The following is a 20,314-nucleotide window of genomic DNA, read 5'->3' on the forward strand; positions in this document are numbered from 1 at the left end:
GTGTGCTGTAGGCCAGATTTGCCAATCCAAGACACGGTGGGTGCTGATCATGAGGGATTTTTTACTCACGAATCGTACAATTCATCGTATAATGCTGAATTTGACTGACAGGAGCCTGGAAATGCCCCTCCACCATATTGTGCAGCATCATGTATGGAAAAGAAGGAAGCACAGTCGGGAGCCTGCACAATGTAGTGGTTTTTTTTGCAAGTTTGGTGAGTATTTGTACTGTATAAATGCAAGCACACTCACCACCAATGTGTGTCCCCCACAGCCCACCAATGTGTGCCACCCACCTAGAAATGCATGACCCAGCCACCGCCCGCTGGAATGAGGCTGGCGGTGGCTGGGTCATGCATTAAGCTCCCACTGCCCAAAAATGTGTGCCACCCACCTACCCACTAACTGCCCACCAATGTCATGGGGCCACCTAATAATTAATTAGTAAACACTTCAAAATTTAGCAAAAATGAATAAACAAGTATACTACAACAAGATAAACAAATACATTACAACAAGATAAACAAACACATTACAACAAGATAAACAAATACATTACAACAAGATTATATCAATCATATTTAAATAACCTAAAATATTTGCAAAAACATATTTCAAAAAAACACAATACATTACATTTAAAAAAACATCATTCCTTGTAAAACAGGGATCTTCAACCTTTGGCCCTCCAGCTGCTATGGAACCACACATCCCAGCAGGCCCTGTCACTGTATGGAAATAAACAGCATGCTGAAACTGTGCCAGGGAATCCTGGGATCTGTTGTTCCACAACAGCTAGAGGGCCAGGGGTGAAGACCCATGCTTTAAAAGAAAGAAAAACATTAAAATACCAAAAACTAAACATGACATTCCTGTAAAAGAAAATATGATTACAATACCATACCAAACATTAAAAACCTGTAAAAAAGAAAATATAAAAAAATATAACCATAACAACATAAAATATAACAAAACTATATACACTAATATTTAAATGTCCTTTTTTTTCTTATTCCTAGAAATGTCCATGGATAGTGAGCGTGACTTCATCACTGGATTCATAGAAATCCTGCAGTCTAAAGAGTGCCTGTGGCGCATAAGTTCTCACCAATACCATAACAAGAACCACAAATTGGCCACTCTACAGGTATTATTAAAGTATAAGAAAAGGTTCATTGCCGAAGTAGACCTCAAAACTGTCCGGCACAAGATTCAAAACCTCAGGACAGTGCACATTAAAGAAAAGAAGAAAGTCGATGACTCCAAAAGATCCGGTGCAGGCACCGATGATGTGTATGAACCATCACTGTGGTACTACAAACAAATGTCCTTCATAAGCGATCAGGAGCCACAACAGCAGTCTCTGGTGTTGATGGCTGAGCAAGAGGGAGTAGAGGAGGTTTCAGAAGTGACTGGACCGTCTGCTGAAGTCTTGCTAAGTAGTGACACAGTTAATAAACCAAAACCGTATTGTTTATGTAGTTCAATCCAAAATGTCCAATATAGTCAGTAGTTCACAGACATTCCTCCTGCCATGGCACCGCACCTGGTACATTGAAATAGGCCATGTACTCCTCCCTCACTTCTTTGGCATGTGTGGTCGATGTTGTTGTATTTGGTGCTGCAGACACAGATGTCAAATGGCCAATGTCCTCCGGAGGTCCTACATCTTCTGGTCTAGCTGGGACTCGTTCCCATTGGGTAGTTTTTCTTCGCAGAAAGTTATGCAGCACACAGCACGCCATCACGACCCAGTCTATCTTCTCCACACATAGGTTGATGGTGGTGTGGAAAATGCGAAAGCGGTTGCTCAGTATTCCAAATGCATTTTCCACAATGCGCCATGCCCGGGATAGACCGTAGTTGTATATACTCTTCTCTCTGGTCAGGCCCCTCTGTGCAAATGGCTTCATCACATGTCCATGTAATGCAAAAGCCTCATCCGTGATGAAAATGTAATTTAGGCCGTGCTTTGTCTGGTACAGTGAGGGCAAGTTAAGGGTTTTGTTGGTGAGTCTCTGGTAGAAAGCAGTCTGTTTGAAGGACCCACCATCCGAAGCACGGTCATTCTTGCTGACATCCACAAACAGAAATTCATAGTTGGCATTCACCACTGCCATGAGAACGATGCTGAAGAATCCTTTGTAGTTGTTGTAATATGATCTGGTGTTGGCAAGTGGGTTGATGCGGATGTGTTTTCCATCAATGGCTCCTCCGCATTTAGGAAAATTCCTACATTGTTCAAATTCTTCAGAGATGCTCTTCCACTCATCCACAGTGTTAGGAAACTGTAAATAAAATAAAAAAAGGATTATAACATGACTAAAATATATATTTTTTATTTTTTTCCTATATAGACTCCCACCTAAGACCCTGATTTGGCTTCCACTCCGGACCTGAGTCTGCTTGGGGAAAGTGATGTAGAGAATAACACCCAACTGGCAATACCCATTGCACCCAAACCCTCATCCTCTTCCCTACCACACACAAAAAAAAAAAACAGGGGAAAAAGGAGATTCATACTGAGGACATATTTCTTATGAATGCACAATGCCTCCTATAAAAACCTCCAGATGCTATAGATGACTTTATGGCACATGTAAACAGCAGTATGAGGAATATGGACGAGGATACCAAAAAAAATTATCTCAGGCTGAATTATGACCTATTGAGTAGTAGTATGAGCAAAAACCTAACCAACTCCACTTATATAATTGACCCAATGCTATATTCCCCTACCCCAAACACCTATGTCAGCCCCCCAGCCCAGTTAGAGATTACTCCCCCACCCAGCACCCCAAGCACAAGCACTACCAGGTTTAATGCTCTGCTGGATGCAGCGGATAAATAGCCCTGTTATACACAGATGTAATTTATTTACTTTTTTATTTTTCTTGCTTTTACTATCACCAATTTTATCCCTCCCAACAGATGCTGCCTGTATGGTATAGGGTGCTGATGACACTGTTTAGACAAGGTCACTACACACATGGCACAAGTACACATTGCTGGAAGCCAGGGTGACAATGTATACTTGTGCCATGTGTGTATTGGCCTGTTCAAACTGGTGTCTGACCCACCCCATAACATACAGCACGCTACCTATTGGGATTGATAAAATTTGGTGATAATGCTGTTTTGTAAAAATGTTATTGCAATCTATATTGTATACAGTTCAGTGCACATTTTGGATTGCCTACAAGTCAGTGCACATTTTGGTTAATGCAGCCTAATATTTGCTGTCTAATAATAAAAACATAAAAAAAAAATTGTGAGGACATAGGACCTCATTAAGAGCCGCTTGTAAAATGCGAGCGCTCGCTCTAAATGAGGGCGGTCGCATCTAAAAAATGATCTGGCCTCCTGGCCACTCGCTAGCCTGTGGGTTACCACCCACAGCCTTAACGAGCAGCCAGGACGATGGTCGCGATGGTCAAGACCATCGCAACCATCGGGGCTTGCAACGAGACCCTTGAGGTAGGGTCTCGTCTTCCGCAAGCCCCAGAGAGCTTTCAGCTCTAATAGAGCTGGAATCCCTCCCACTGACAGCACTGGTGACGAGACCCGGAGCGACAGTTTGCCCGTCACTATCCAGGTATCACACATGCACATGACGGAGCCGGCTCCGTCGTGTGCATGAACACTAGGCCACCATCGACCCGCTTGCGAACGCATAGTGCTCGCGAGCGGGTCTGAATCAGGCCCCCTGTCCAGTTTGCAGCATGGGAGGTGTGGAACTCCATGTTTTCACAGTTGCTCAGGCCCAGCTGTAACTCATCACTGAGCAGCAGAGCAAGAGTTTAAAACTGTCACCTGCCTGTTGCTTTTTGCCCTGATGCTGTCTAGTGAGCAAGTAGTAGGATTAAGGGCCTGATTCAGAGCCGCTCGGAAATAGCTAGCGCTCACTCTGAATCAGGGCGTGTTTTTTTTTTGTTGCGGCCTCTTGGCCACTTGACCACCCACAGCTATAGCGAGCGGCCATGATGATGGTCGTGATGGTCAAGATCATCAGGCTTGTTTGCGACGAGACCCTTGTGGTAGGTACTCATGGCTGCAGGCCCCAGAGAGCTTCTGGCTCAAATAGAGCCGGAAGCTCTCCCACTGACATCACTGGTGATGTCAGTGGGGCCGCCCACAAATGGCAGGCATTCATGTGGGATTATCTCCGTTTGTGAAGCCACCCCCCTGCCACACCTACAAAATGGGGCGAGCTGTCGATCAACATCAACAGCCGCCCCTTTTGTAGTGAGTCCCGGAGCGAGTGCTTTTTGCGCTCGCTCCAAGGCTCGAGCATGTGCAGTGCACACGTCGTGCGTGCGCACTGGGCCAACATTGCTCTATTAGTGCAGGAAGTTCACTGGGGCTTGCGATGAATGAGACCCTACCACAGGGGTCTCATCGCAAGCCCGATGGTCACGATAATCGTAACCATTGCCAGGCCACCCGCTAAAGCTGTGGGTAGCCCAGGGTTAAAAAAAAACAGGCCCGTCCTGATTCAGAGCGAACGCTCGCAAATAGCTAGCACCTCTGAATCAGGGCAACAGACACTTGTTTTAGGTTGTTCGATGAAGAGTTTCTAAGGCCTTTAAACTCCAAGGGCATAAGTATATTTTACTATTACATCTTTTTAGCAAAACCTAAATTTCTTATTCTATTGCTTACATTGAACAGTTAGAATATACATATGTATGTAAACTGTATTTTATATTTGTAATAGAATATATATTTTGGTAGTTTTTTGTAGCAGTTTTATGTATGTACTGTGTGATCCTATATTGATATAGTAAATATTATATAGAGAACTCAGGGCCTGATTCAGACCTGCTCATCAGCACTGAGCGCTCGCAAGCAGGTTGATGGTGCACTAGTGCGCATGCGCACGACGGAGGGAGCTCCGTCGTGCGCATGCGCGAGACCCGAGTAATGATGGGGTAGCCGTCGTTATGGGTCTCGCACCAAAGGGGGCGTGCTGTCGATGTTGAATGACAGCACGCCCCCTTTGGTGGGTGTGCCGGGGGCGTGGCTGCCAGACAGAGGCATTCCCATGGGAACGCCTACCATCTGGGTCCGGCCCCATTGACATCACTAGTAATGTCAGTGGGAGTGCTTTTGACTCCGATAGAGCCAAAATCACTCCAGGGCTTGTGGTCACCGAGACCCTACCACAGGGTCTCGTCGCAAGCCCGATGGTTGCGATGGTCTTGACCATCGTGACCATCTTTTTGGCCGCTCGCATATGCTGTGGGTGGTCACCCACAGCTATGCGAGCGGCCAGGAGGCCGCTCCAAGTTAAGGTAGGAGGGCCCTGATTCAGAAATGTTATTTCATGTGGTGAAAGAGCTAGGGGCCTGATTCAGCAAGGATCGCTATTGTGATTACACACGCAATCAGCCAATTGTTGCATTCTGAACTTGCGTATGCATCACAGTGCGTATGCGTGTACACTCCACTGTGATTGGGATTGTGATCACAGTGACTACACAGATCCATCGCAGAGTGATTGACAGGAAGTACCATCTGTGTGGTGACGGTGGGCTTGGTCGGTGAGACGCAGGCATGCCACTGCATTTGAACACCATTACAGGGATGTACATAAATTAGCCTCTGCGATACCATACACAGCTAGGGCTTTCACTGCGTGCGATGAAGTTAGCAATTACTTAGTAAAGTCAGACCTTGTACAAGTGTGTGTGAGACTCCAATTGTACTCAAAGTTACTGATGGTTTTGCAGTTTTGCTAAGAGTTACGGATGTGTGTAAGGTAAAGGGGGCATACTTATGTTAGACTACACATGGTATTGCATCGCATTCATTACCATATATTCGCAGTGATACTGGATGTGTAATCAATATTGCGATTGGAATAGTGTTGCTTGTTGAATCAGGCCCTAAGTGGGGAAAGATTTGTAAAGTAAAGACCGAGTTGGTTAAGAATAAACCAAGGAAAAGTTTAGGGAAATAATGAGTAACATGATGGTGATAGAACCCGTCACACTGGCCTTGGTGACTGTGTATATTCACAATAGTGACATGGTGTTTGAGTGTGTGTGTATATATATATATATATATACATATATATATATATATATAGGCCAAAAGAGCGGCACTCAGGGTCTGGAATCAAATCGCTTTAATGTGGACAAAACAAACAACTACAGCAACGTTTCAGTGCTCAACAGGCACCGTCATCAGGCTAAAGAACATACAGTGTCCTACCTTATACATGTCCATAACACCACGTGGAAGCCATATCCGGGTCCCGGACCGCGCTCCCTTGCCAGCGGCATAAAGATGACGTCATCACGCAGCGTGATCCGTCATTGAAAAAGAGCCCATCACCATGACTACACAGAAACATAGCAAAGCTACATCAAAAAACACATACTGCCAGGCACACAAACATATGTATAATTAGCAATATCTACACTGTATATATAATTAGTTAGAGCAATAACTTCCTTTATTTTGTAGCTTGTTAATGTTTATAGCATATAATCATGACCATTACTGGGATATTTCTATTTAATAAGATATCTAATCATTGTATCTAATGCATGACATTATACTTATTTTTCTTATTAATCTAGCGATTGATATTTAATGCATTATTGCTCTAACTAATTATATATACAGTGTAAATATTGCTAATTGCTCGTGGCTTCCACATGGTGTTATGGACATGTATAAGGTAGGACACTGTTTGTATGTTCTTTAGCCTTATGACGGTGCCTGTTGAGCACTGAAACGTTGCTGTAATTGTTTGTTTTGTCCATATTAAAGCGATATGAGATCCAAAGAGCTGTCACTATCAGTGAAGCAAGCCATCATTAGGCTGAAAAATCAAAACAAACCCATCAGTGAAATAGCAAAAACATTAGGTGTGGCCAAATCAACTGTTTGGAACATTCTTAAAAAGAAAGAATGCAACGGAAAGCTCAGCAACACCAAAAGACCTGGAAGACCACGGAAAACAACTGTGGTGGATGACAAAAGAATTATTTCCCTGGTGAAGAAAAACCCCTTCACAACAGTTGGCCAAATCAAGAACACTCTCCAGGAGATAGATGTATATGTGTCAAAGTCAAAAATCAAGAGAAGACTTCACAAGAATGAATATAGAGAGTTCACCACAAGATGCAAACCATTGGTGAGCCACAAAAACAGGAAAACCAGATTAGAGTTTGCCAAACAACATCTAAAAAAGCCATTACAGTTCTGGAACAACATCCTATGGACAGATGAGACAAAGATCAACTTGTACCAGAGTGATGGGAAGAGAAGAGTATGGAGAAGGAAAGGAACTGCTCATGATCCAAAACATACCACCTCATCATTGAAGCATGGTGGTGGTAGTGTCATGGCGTGGGCATGTATGGCTGCCAATGGAACTGGTACCCTTGTATTTATTGATGATGTGACTGCTGACAAAAGCAGCAGAATGAATTCTGAAGTGTTTCGGGCAATATTATATGCTCATATTCATTCAAATGCTTCAGAACTCATTGGACGGCGCTTCACAGTGCAGATGGACAATGACCCGAAGCATACTGCAAAAGCAACCGAAGAGTTTTTTAAGGCTAAAAAGTGGAATGTTATGCAATGGCCAAGTCAATCCCCTGACCTGAATCCAATTGAGCATGCATTTCACTTGATGAAGACAAAACTGAAGGGAAAATGCCCCAAGAACAAGCAGGAACTGAAGACATTTGCAGTAGAGGCCTGGCAGAGCATCACCAGGGATGAAACCCAGCGTCTGGTGATGTCTATGCGTTCCAGACTTCAGGCTGTAATTGCCTGCAAAGGATTTGCAACAAAGTATTAAAAAGTGAAAGTTAGATTTAGGATTGTTTAGTTTGTCCCATTACTTTTGGCCCCTTAAAAAGTGGGAGGCACATATAGAAACCGTTGTAATTCCTACACCATTCACCTGATTTGGATGTAATTACCCTCAAATTAAATCTGAAAGTCTGCAGTTAAATCATATCTTGTGTGTTTCATTTCAAAGCCATTGTGGAGGTGAATAGAGGCGAAAGTATGAAAATTCTCTCAATATCCCCATATTTATGGACCTGACTGTATAGATAGATATATATATATATATATATATATATATATATATATATAAATCCAGCATGGTGGCACTCTGGTAAAAAGTCAACAAGACACAGGAATAAATAGCCTGGTTCAGAGCCGCTCGCTCTGACAGAGCGCTCGCTCTGAATCAGGGCCAGGCTTTTTTTTTTTGGAGCGGCCTCTCGCATAGCTGTGGGTCTCGCGCATGCGCATGATGGAGTTGGCTCCATCGTGCGCATGCGCTGTGGGCCGCCATTGACCCAGTTGCGAGCACTCAGCGGGTCTGAATCAGGCCCAAAGTTCCAACGTTTCAGAGCTTTTTAGTGCTCCATCCTCAAGGAGTGCCGCCGTGCTGGATTTATTTTTGGGCCAACGCAGATCGGACCTTTGGAGGGCACCTGTTTGTGTGTATATGATTATTGGGAGTGCCATCCTTGGAACATTTCTGTATATATATTTATATATATATATATATATATGTATTATGAATACCCTTAAATTGCTAGAGAGAAATAAACGCTGTCCAGACAATAATTGTGGTTCCAATGCACAAAAAGTTCTTATTGCAATAAAAGAAAGTTGCATGCTTTAATCTAGCGCAATTAGCGCAAAGACAATTAAATACAGAATATACGATACAGTCCAATACATATGCATGCGCACTGGTCCCAGCATACAGTCATCAGTCCAGAAGCCTGTGGTTATCCAATAAAAATGGCTGTATGCTATAACCAGTATGCAAGCTATATACCATCCCAGAACAAAGAAACTAGTTAACAGGTTTCCATTAGGTCATGCTTCTGGACATTCTGGTACGATACAGGTAATTGGACAGTTCATATAGCATCACTAGGGGTATGTCCCAGTTCCTCAGATGTTGCTTTGTGTAATTTTCCTGCTGAAGAACTGGTTTAAATTAGTAAAAAATACTTCATACAGCTTCACACTCTAACCACTAATTTCATATAGTTCATATTTTGAGAACGCATTATGCGATTTCCTTGCGGGTTGAACCAGAAATCTGCAAATAAACAGTGATTTTGAATGGTACCAAACATGATATATCTACTAGCTTATGTACCTTAAATATTGTATACATTACATTTCACAACATAAGTATTTGCTAATAAAACCTCTAATATTAAGCTTTTAATGTGGAGGAATCTTTTTATAAGTTTTGGTATGTGTAAGTGTGAGAATATTGCGGAAAGTCGCTAATATGCGTGGTGCGTTTATGTGTAGAGTGCTTTGATAAACAGTGCAACTGTGTGCTGTGCATCTTATATATTTTATGTTTTATTTTATTTGCGTATGGGGTATAGTAGGACTTTCAACAATATGCGGTAGCAATACAGATGCACAACACAAATTTTTGCATATAGCATCGCACACAATGGTTTCATGCTGACGACGCATGATGGCATAGTCAGGGGCAACACAAGATGGCATCACCCGATATTGACTTAAGATCTGGTCTCAGCCAATCATCCGGCTTCGACAGTCCAGCCTTTTATAGCAAACAATATGCTGTCACACTCTGGGCCTCATTCATACCTGCTTACAAGCGCTGAGCTTGCTGCGGGGATCACTACAATTGGGGCGTCTGATGATGGTGATCGACAGCTTGCACCGCTTTGTATGCGGGGTGGGGTGGTGGCTGGCCAAATGGAGGCGTTCCCGAAGGAATACCTGCTGTTTGGGGGCGGCCCCAATGACATCACTCATGATGTCAGTGGTGAGCTTCCGGCTCTATTAGAGCTGAAAGCTCACTGGGGCTTGCAGCAGATGAGACCCTACCACAGGGGTCTCGTCGCAAGCCCCGATGGTCGCGATGCTCTTGACCATCGCGACCATCAACCTGCTCACTCGCTAAAGCTGTGGGTGGTCACCCACAGCTTAGCGAGCGGCCAGGAGGCCGGATTTTAAATGTGAAGTGGCCGCCCTCATTTAGAGCGAGCGCTCGCATTTTGCGTGCGGCTCTGAATGAGGTCCTCTGGTCTTAAATTTATTCAGTCATACACTATGAAATATTATTTAAAGTTATGTTATGGGATGGCACAATGTGGTCATTTAACCATCAATAATGTGTCCCTGGGAGGGACATAAAACTACCCTTATACGCACACTACGGATCTCGGAAGATCGTGGGAAAGATGTGGGGATGCACCTAACCTATAAAGGAAGTCTTGAAGGGGATAGGGACTTACATTATTTAGGATGTTTAAAATAACATTTAATAATACATTTCATGCATGTCTAAATCTATACATCATCTGATGGTACATTCTAGTTCAGGGTTGTAATGCAGTTCTTCATTTACCTTAGTATGCATACTATTACTACTAACCACCATCATAATTTCATTCTCCCTGTTTACCTTAGCATTACATTTTCCACACTTCAACACAGCAGTAACACATTTGACACATAAACTAATTACTAAGAAGACAACCAATATGAGGATCAGGAGTTTACCTACACTAGCAACCATTTCCTGGACCCACTATTCTAGACTGGAGATCAATTTTACAGGGTTCAACCAAGAGAACCACTCTTCTACCTTTTCCTCTACCTCAGTCAATGAGGCATTATGGTTCTTTCGAAATTCCCATTTCAGCTGCAGAATCTCATCCATCTTCCGGTCTATCACCTCCTTGGGATCGCCAGTATTATTTGTGATATAAGTGCAACACTTGACACCAATTTGGATGGCCAGAGTCACACAGTATCCACCAGTAACAGCTGTTAAATAATTTAATACTAGTCTATGTTGCACAAGTTCTTTCTTATAAGCCTGTAGCTCCTTACCAGTTTACCTGAACGTGTCATCATACATCTCGGTGATATTATCTATTAATTTAGCAAGGTCTTGGATGTATCTAAAATGTAAAGTACCCCGGGCGATCCTGGTGGGATCTAATGCTACCAAAATTTGGAAGCCAGTTGTTTCGCTAATCAACTGTGTGGCTGTATTTACATCTCCAGGTATCATATTTCTTTTGTCTCTGTGTTTATACTGTGTGTGAAGATATGGTGATGGTGTGTTTTTATGAATACCAAGCATTTCACCATGTGTAAGGGTCATAATCTCTGGGAGTACCCTTCCAAGGAAACATAAACCTTCAGAACTTGGACAGAGCCACTTATACACTTTCCTTCCACATATAAAATACACATCATCTGGGAGTACATAAGGGATAGAATGTATCATTATCATCGGACACAATTCTCTGAAAAATAATCCTACCCCAGATTTTCCCATTTGACTAACACATGTTTTATTTTAGGTTCTACAATAACTGCACAGTACCCTTCTGGTACTCTGCCAACCATTACCTTGGTGAAACTAAGGCCCTGATTCAGAGCTGGACGCTCTGATAGAGCGCTCGCTCTGAATCAGGTCGTTTTTTTTTTTACGGAGCGGCCAGGATGATGGTCGCGATGGTCTCGATCATCGCGACCATTGGGCTTGTGGTAGGGTCTCGTTCATCGCAAGCCCCAGAGAGCTTTTGGCTCTAACAGAGCCAGAAGCTCTCCACTGACATCACTCGTGATGTCAGTGGGGCCGCCCCCAAATGGCAAGCGTTCCCTCGGGAACGCATCCGTTTGGGAAACCAACTCCCTGGCCCACCCACCAAATGGGGTGAGCTGTCACTCAACATCGACAGCTCGGCTCCTGGGGTGTGAGACCTGGAGCGAAGGATTGCCTGTCACTATCCGGGACTCGTGCATGTGCACGATGGAGCCGGCTCCGTCGTACGCATGTGCTGTGGGCCACCATCGACCCAGTTGCGAGCGCTCATATACTTATACCGGAAGTGTCTTCCACTGGTATTGTTGCATATAAGTCCACCATCTACTGGTTCATTATCAGCTCTGTGTGAAAAGGTCATTGTCTGATTGTTCCCGGACACCTCCCAATTTCCTGCTTTATTGGAATTGGTGATGTTTAACAATAACAGGGATCTATCCACCTGGTACTGATGGAGCTTAAAATTTGGGGGCTTGGACTTAACGAATTTCCCATCCAGAGTTTTCCATTTAACTAATCCAAGAACCTCAGAGACATTTAACGGGAGTGGTACTAAACCTACATTATGTTGTCCCTGAGGCACATGAGTGCAAACCCAACACTCAGTCTGGTTTAAGACCTTCCCCACTAAAGAATGGTAATCCTCTAAATGATGCTCACCCAAATATAGGTTATTTTTGGACTGGCATCACAGGATGCACTTTTCATCAATTAGAGATCCACAGTTTGCACACATACAGTATTCCTCAGACAATAGACCTTCACACTGACTCCGAGTTTCTAGAATGACAGATCTCATAATTACTATTAATGTACGGAGTTTGGTCAGATACCGCCCTTGTGACTGTATTGCTCCTTCTCCCTACTCCACTCCATTAGAAACACCATCGACCTCTCCCTCCATCATCTGTCCACTGTTACAGAAACAAGACATCCCGAACCAAACAAGGATGATGAGAACTCTGGAAGAAAATAGGAACGCAACCCCAGCCTGCCACTCCATTGCTGGAATAATGGCCTGTAAATTTCCCTAACTCACTACATCTCACTACAGTCTTTGACTCTCCCAGAACAAGCTTGCAATTGACAGGTCTGAGTTATCTGCTTTGACTCCACCTTGTATCTCCACTGGACAATTGACCTTCCTGCAATGAGTGGAATGGACCCAGGTATCTCTCTCTGCCACTTTCAAGGATGTCGTACTTGTCAGCAACACTTGATACAGACCTTCCCACCAATCTGTCAGACAACCTGAACGTAAAAATTTTTTGTTCATAACAAATTCTCCAGGTTCAACATCATGACAGTTTGTTTCTGGCATATCAGGTGACAACAATTTCAATTTCTGCTGCTGCTGTTTCAACTGTTTACTAATTGTTATAATATACTTTACAGTAGCTTTTTTGTTACTCTTCAAGTCTTCCTGTGTACTTACAATCAGATTAGCTTGTCTTCCAAACAGTATCTCAAAGGGGGACAAATTAAGAGGGGATCTAGGAGTTGTTCTGATGCTATGAAGGACTAGCGGTAAGGTTTTTGGCCAACCTTCTCCAGTTTCAGCCATGATCTTACTTAATTTGTTTTTAATAGTACCGTTCATCCTCTCCACCTTGGCACTGGCTTGCGGTCAGTAAGGGGTGTGAAGACTACTATTATTACCCATTAACTTGCACATGTTCTGGAAGACGTCACCAGTGAAATGAGTACCCCTATCACTTTCTATGATTTTAGGGATACTGTACCTGTATACAAATTCCTGAACAATCTTTTTAGCAGTAAACACAGCAGTATTAGTGGCAGCTGAATATGCCTCTACCCAATTAGAAAACACATCTGTACAAACTATTACATACTTGAGATTCCAGAAGGGTGGTAATGGATGAAATCAATTTATATTACCTGAAAAGGTCTGTCTGTCGGAGGGATGTGAGATGGCTCAGTCAATGGCTCTTCCCAACATTCTTCCTCAAGCAGGTCAGTCATGACATTTCTCCTTTTCTCAGCTTGAGAAGAAAAAACTGGTGTACACCAATATGCTCTGACCAACTTGCACATACCTTGTTTACCTAGGTGAGTCAGACCATGCGCTGCCTTATCCAAGCTTAGGTAGAATGCCTTGGGAGCCACCAGCTTACCTTGTCCATCTCTCCAGCGTCCAGAGGACTCTTGCCCACATCCCTTGGATCTCCAGACTGCCTTTTCCTGAATGGAACACAAATTTTGCATCTCAATTAATTTCTGCATATCAATAGTTTGAAACATCATCATTTGATCAATTTTTGTATTCATTCTTAACCCTGCTGCCCATTTGGCAGCTTCATCTGCTCTATTATTGCCCAGTGACACCGGATCGCCTTCACATGTATGGGCTTTACACTTAATGACGGCCACTGCCTTTGGCATTTGAATTGCTGTCATTAGTCCTTTTTTATGTTTTGAGTGTGCTACTGGTGTGCCTGCTGCTGTCATAACATTTCTTAGATGCCATAGAACTCCAAAATCGTGTACGACCCCAAAGGCATACCTAGAGTCGGTGTATATGATAGCAGATTTGCCTTCTGCCAACTCACACGCTCTTCTTAGTGCCACTAGCTCCGCCACTTGGGCTGAGTGAGGTGGATCAAGGTGTTTGCTTCTATAACGTCCTCGTCATTTACAACAGCATAAACTGTACATAACTCTCCAGTGTCAGTTTGTCTATGACATCTCCCATCCATGTAAAATGTCACATCTACATTTTCTAAAGGTGTATCACGTATGTCAGGTCTTGCAGTAAAGGTCTGATTCAAATATTCCATACAATCATGTGCATCAGTATACCTGCAAAACTCTCCTTCCACCATAGATTCACCTCTCTCCACCCTTTGTGCATCTCGAGGCACATATGGTAAATACATTGCTGGGTTTAATGTACTGCACTGTTCAATGGTGATATTTGCAGGTGCTATTAGAGCTAGTTCCCATTTCAAAAACCTACCTGAGGAAACATGTCTGGTTTGGGCAGAATTCAGCAAAGCAGATACAGCATGGGGTGTATAAACAATCATATCAAGGCCTAATACTACATCCTCATTCTTACTGACCAAAAGAGCAGTTGCTGCTACATTTCTTAAACACATTGGTAGTGATCTTGCCACAGTGTCCAATTGTGCACAGTAGTATGCTACGGGTCTACTAGTATCACCATGTTTTTGTGTGAGGACACCTGCTGCATAGCCATTAGCCTCTGTACAATATAAATCAAAATGTTTTTCGTAATCTGGTATTCCCAATGCAGGTGCTCTTGTCAGACTATCCTTTAAGGTTAAGGAAAGCCTGCTCTGTTTCCTCAGTGTGTGTGACACGGTCGGGTTTTGAGGAAGAAACTAAGTCCTGCAATGGTAAAGCCAAAATAGAAAAACCTTGGATCCATGATCTGCAGTATCCACACATGCCCAAAAAGGTAGGGATTTGTTGTTGGTTCTGTGGCAGTGTCATGGTCTGTATGACCTGTATTCTGTTGGTTGTCAAATGCCATATGCCCTGGGATAGACAGTGTTCCAAGTATTTAACCTTAGTCTGGCATGGCTTTAATTTGTCCTTAGCAACCTTGTGTCCTGTCTGTGAGAGATGAAGCAACAGTAGTTTAGTATAATTTAAACATGACATAAACAAATCAGAGCACAACAACAAATTGTCTACATATCGTATTAGAACAGATCCATTGGCAGGTTGAAAAGATTGTAAGCTATCATGTAATGCCTGGGAGAAGATACTGGGGCAGTCTATGAAGCCCTGGGGCAACCGTGTTCATGTGTATTGTCAATAACAGTAAAATGGGTTGCATTTGTTGGGATCTGAATGAGAATGACATCTGGATTTGGCACTACAAGGACTTGGCTCTCAACTACCTTATTAACCCCTCTAAGGTCCTGTACTAGCCTATAACCCCTCCCACCACTCTTCTTCTCAGGAAAGATGGGGCTGTTGGCTACACTAGCTGTACAGACTAAAATCCCCTGCTGGAGCAATCTCTCAGTTATGGGATACACCCCTAGCTCCACCTCTGGTTTTAAAGAGTACTGAGGGATTTTTGGAGCCTGTCTTCCCACCTTTAAGTTGATCATTACAGGAGCTACATTTTCCATTAATCCAGTGTCCTGTCCATCTTTGGTCCAAAGGGAACCCGGTATTTGAGATAACCTTTACCTGTGATGGACTTTGCTCTAGGATGGTAGAGTGAAGCATTAACCTTTGTGGAGTGTGCAATATATCCCTTACCTTATGAGCATCTCTCTCTGGGATATCTAAAAATATGCCATCAGGGGTACAATAAATGACACATCCCATTTTACACAACAAATCCCTTCCCAGTAGGTTACTAGGAGCCGCCACTGCCAGTAGAAAGGAATGCCTGGTATGCAATGGCCCGATAGTAATCTCTGCAGATTCGGTTTAAGGACAATGCTGCACTTTACCCGTTACACCCATTGCTGGTACTGTCTTGCAGGTCACCTGTAAATTGGATGGAGATTTTAACGCTGATCTGGTCGCCCCTGTGTCTACAAGAAAAGTATGTTTAGTACCAGCTACATCAACCGTCATTACAGGTTCTTCCCTAGTACTCCCAGTTAACCTGACTGGCTGTAAACTACAGGTATGACCTGACCCCTAGAGCTGACTGTCCTGCTCAAATAAAGCATTTACTGCCACTATGTGAGCAGGTGATTGCTGGAAGTTTCCTGCATTCTGGGAATGTTTTGGAGCTCCCTGGTTAGGTGGCCCCTGTCTCCTTGCTTTACAGTCCCTAATTAAGTGTCCCTTCTGGTTGCAGTTATAACACCTTCGTGGTGAGTATGTTTTGGAAGGTTGTTGTTTTGTGGGTTGGGGAGTATGGAAAGATAATGGCTGAAGATGTGGATATGGGGGTTGTGGCTGTGTGTGGAATGTGTTCTGAGGCAAGGTATGTTGATATGTGTTTTGATGCCGAGTGTGATATGTGTGGTATGGCTGTGTAATTTGTGACTGTGCAGGATGATATGTATTGAGAACTTGTAGCTGCACAGGTGAGTAGGTGTCTGGTGGCTGTGGATGCATTGTTTTAAGAGCTTGAATGCTAACAGTCATTAGCTTCTCATTCTGTGTTTCATGCTTCCTGAGGATGTTTTTGTCATGTTCAATAGCAGTTTCCCTGAGGGTGTCTACCATTATTCCCCTCCACCCAGGAAGTGAGTTCTGAACCCTGGTCTTTGGATTGTCTTTAAGACCATCCATAAGTACCATGATGACCATTTCCCTGTGGTGCGTGCTATCTTTTATGTCCTCTATCCCACTGTACTGGGTAATAGTCTGCAGTGTTCTGGTGAAATAATCTTCTGAAGACTCACTCTCCTGCTTAATTGTAAAAATTTTACTCCAGTTAACTACCACTGGAAAATATAAGGCCAATTGGGTGATTATGCGGGTTATGTTGTCCTGATTTTTTTCGTCAGTTAAGGGAATATCTCCATCCAATACACAAGCCATGATAAACTTTTTCACGTCGGTATTGTGTGGAAGACATGGCCGTAATACCACTCGCCAAACTTTGAGGTTGGCTCATGAGCATTACCTAAATCTTTTATAAATCTCTGACACTTTGCTAACTCTTTTCTAGGGTCAGGGAAATCTGTCTTTATGGAATGTAGCTCTGCTATCATCCATGGACAATGCATTGCTACCTCCCTTGTAGGCACCACACCACCTGCCTTTGGATTTCCATTGGGAACTGTTATTGTCCAGACTGGATGGATGCCTACCACACCATTACCTTTGGCCTTTGTACTTGGGGGTTCAGTCTATTACTGCAACATATAATAGTATTTACACCAGCTTCTTCTATGGCTTCTGCGGGTGGTAGCACTTCTGCTACTACCATTGGTGAGGGCACTTCCTGTACCTGCTGTGGAGGAACATTTAACATTTGAACTGCATGAGAAATGGCTGACATTACAACAGGTTCATCATCTGCTTCATAAACATTTTCCTTATAATTACTCAGGAGAGGGCACAAGTTACTTTTTGGTATGGACTGTATCTTCACCTCCTACCGTGTAGGGCGGTGGAGGTGTGCCTGCGATATTAACTGTACTTTTGGCAATGTTACCTTGCGTGCGTACACGCTCCCTTGTGGTGCGCACACGACGCTATTTTGCATTGCGTGCGTGCTCCCTTGCGTCGTGTGCGTGACGCTATTTTGCACCACGCGCACACCGCTAAGCCACATGTTTCCCTCATGCTGCCACAGCTTCAAGCAATCATTATATTTTACTCTTTTCTTCAGAGATTTCACCACACAGATGCTATCTATAACATTGTTCAAAACTGCCAATCTTCACAAAAGTTTTCACACACTTCATCGTCATCTTAATCCATACATCACAATGCGTAGTTGCATATGCTCCATACTTTGTATGCATTATATGTCGGTCCTTCCAAAAGCAACGCATCATCTAACATTTCCACTGTTTGTTTAGCACCCATCTTGGGCCAAAATTCTGAACTTTTCATTAGAAATTTAGACCGGTGGACGAATTCACAGGCTGCGTCCACTCACCTTCACCTGCTGTGTACAACCAACTTGCTAATCATTACAGTCAACCCACACAACAAGTAGCAGAATGCTGCCTATACAATATCCTTCCTTCCGGATAGGGAACACGCAGAACCCCTAACCAATGGCAACACACAGTATCCCTAACCAATGGGAACACACAGTACCCCTAACAAATGGGAACACACTGTACCCCTAACAAATGGAGAAACACAGTACCCCTAATAAAAATCCCTTTTCGAGTACTTTCCACTGCTAGCAGTGATTTCCTTCACCACAACTCACAGTTCACAATCACGGTCTCCCCCAACTGTGTGGTTCAATCGCAATGCCCAAAGAACCTAACTGATCAATGGATTTTGCAATCACACTGAGAGCCGATTTTACCTCAAGGGAACACACAGTACCCCTTTCTGCAATACACCTGCTATGTGTACCCTAGGAAACACACAGTACTCCTAGCTCTAGGGAACACACAGTACCCCTAGTAATAGGGAACACACAGTACCCCTATTCTCACCACAAATATATGTCTATCATGCACCTTTTCTGCGCAGAAAATAAATTAAACTTTTTCTCAGATATGGCAGTATGATTTAAGAGACTCAAAACAATGTAATCAAGGCTATCAATACAACAATGCAATCTTAAACAATTTGCTTGAACATGTGGCAGAAATACTGAAAACACATATACGCTATTGTGCGCCTAGTCGCATACACAATAATGCGACTGATACACAAAAGCACAGAAATAAAAAAATACGCTATTTTGCGACTAGTCGCATACACAGTAATGCGACTACCACACAAAACACTGACAGACAATAAAAGAAACAAACCTTTCTCTCCTGTCCCCAAGTTCCTAATCAGCACCCCTTAAGATCACACAATAAAGGACATTGATTCCATAACTCTGCATGGTAGCAGGGTTTCGAACACAGTGCGTTCTTGCCTGCTTATGGCGCCTTCCACCCTTTGGTGCGGAATCACGGTGGCATGATATCAACTGCGAGCCCCCATCTGTGAATACCCTTAAATTGCTAGAGAGAAATAATCGCTGTCGAGACAATAATTGTGGTTCCAACACACAAAAAGTTCTTATTGCAATAAAAGAAAGTTACACAATTTCATCTAGTACAGTTAGCGCAAAGACAATTAAATACAGAATATACAATACAGCCCAATACATACGCGTGCGCACTGATCCCAGCATACAGTCATCAGTCCAGAAGCCTGTGGTCATCCAAGAAGAATGGCTGTATGCTATAACCAGTATGCAAGCTATATACCCTCCCAGAACAAAGAAACTAGTTAACAGGTTTCCATTGGGTCATGCTCCTGGACATTCTGTTATGATGCAGGTCATTGGACAGTTCATATAGCATCACTAAGGGTATGTCCCAGTTCCTCAGATGTTGCTTTGTGTGGTTTACCCACCGAAGAACTGGTTTAAACTAGTAAAAAACACTTCATACAGCTTCACATTCTAACCACTAATTTCATATAGTTCATATCTTGAGAACGCATGATGCGATTTCGTTGCAGGTCAAACTGGAAATCTGCAAATAAACAGTGATTTAGAATGGTCCAAACATGATATGTCTACTAGCTAATGTACCTTAAATATCATATACATTACATTTCACAAGTATTTGCTATTAATTAATTGCTATTAATTAATATTAAGCTTTTAATCTGGAGGAACCTTTTTATAAATTTTGGTATGTGTAAGTGTGAGAATATTGCGTAAAATCACTAATATGCGTGGTGCGTTTATGTGTAGAGTGCTTTGATAAACAGTGCAACTGTGCGCTGTGCATCTTATATATTTTATGTTTTATTTAATGTGCGTATGGGTTATGGTAGGACTTTCAACAATATGTGGTAGCAATGCAGACGCACAATGCTAATAATTGCATATAGCATCGCACACAATGGTTTCATGCTGATGACGCAAGATGGCGTCGTCAGGGGCAACACAAGATGGCGTCGCCCAATGTTGACTTAAGATCTGGTCTCAGCTAATCATCTGGCTTCAACATATATTATAGAGGCACATCTAAAAAATATAGATAAAGGGCTGCATCTAAAAAAATGGATTTCTCCATAGAGAATTCCGGAGGGAGGGGCATGATG

Source organism: Taudactylus pleione, unplaced genomic scaffold, assembly GCF_031769625.1.
Source record: "Taudactylus pleione unplaced genomic scaffold, aTauple2 ptg000125l, whole genome shotgun sequence".
Classification (NCBI taxonomy): Eukaryota; Metazoa; Chordata; class Amphibia; order Anura; family Myobatrachidae; genus Taudactylus; species Taudactylus pleione.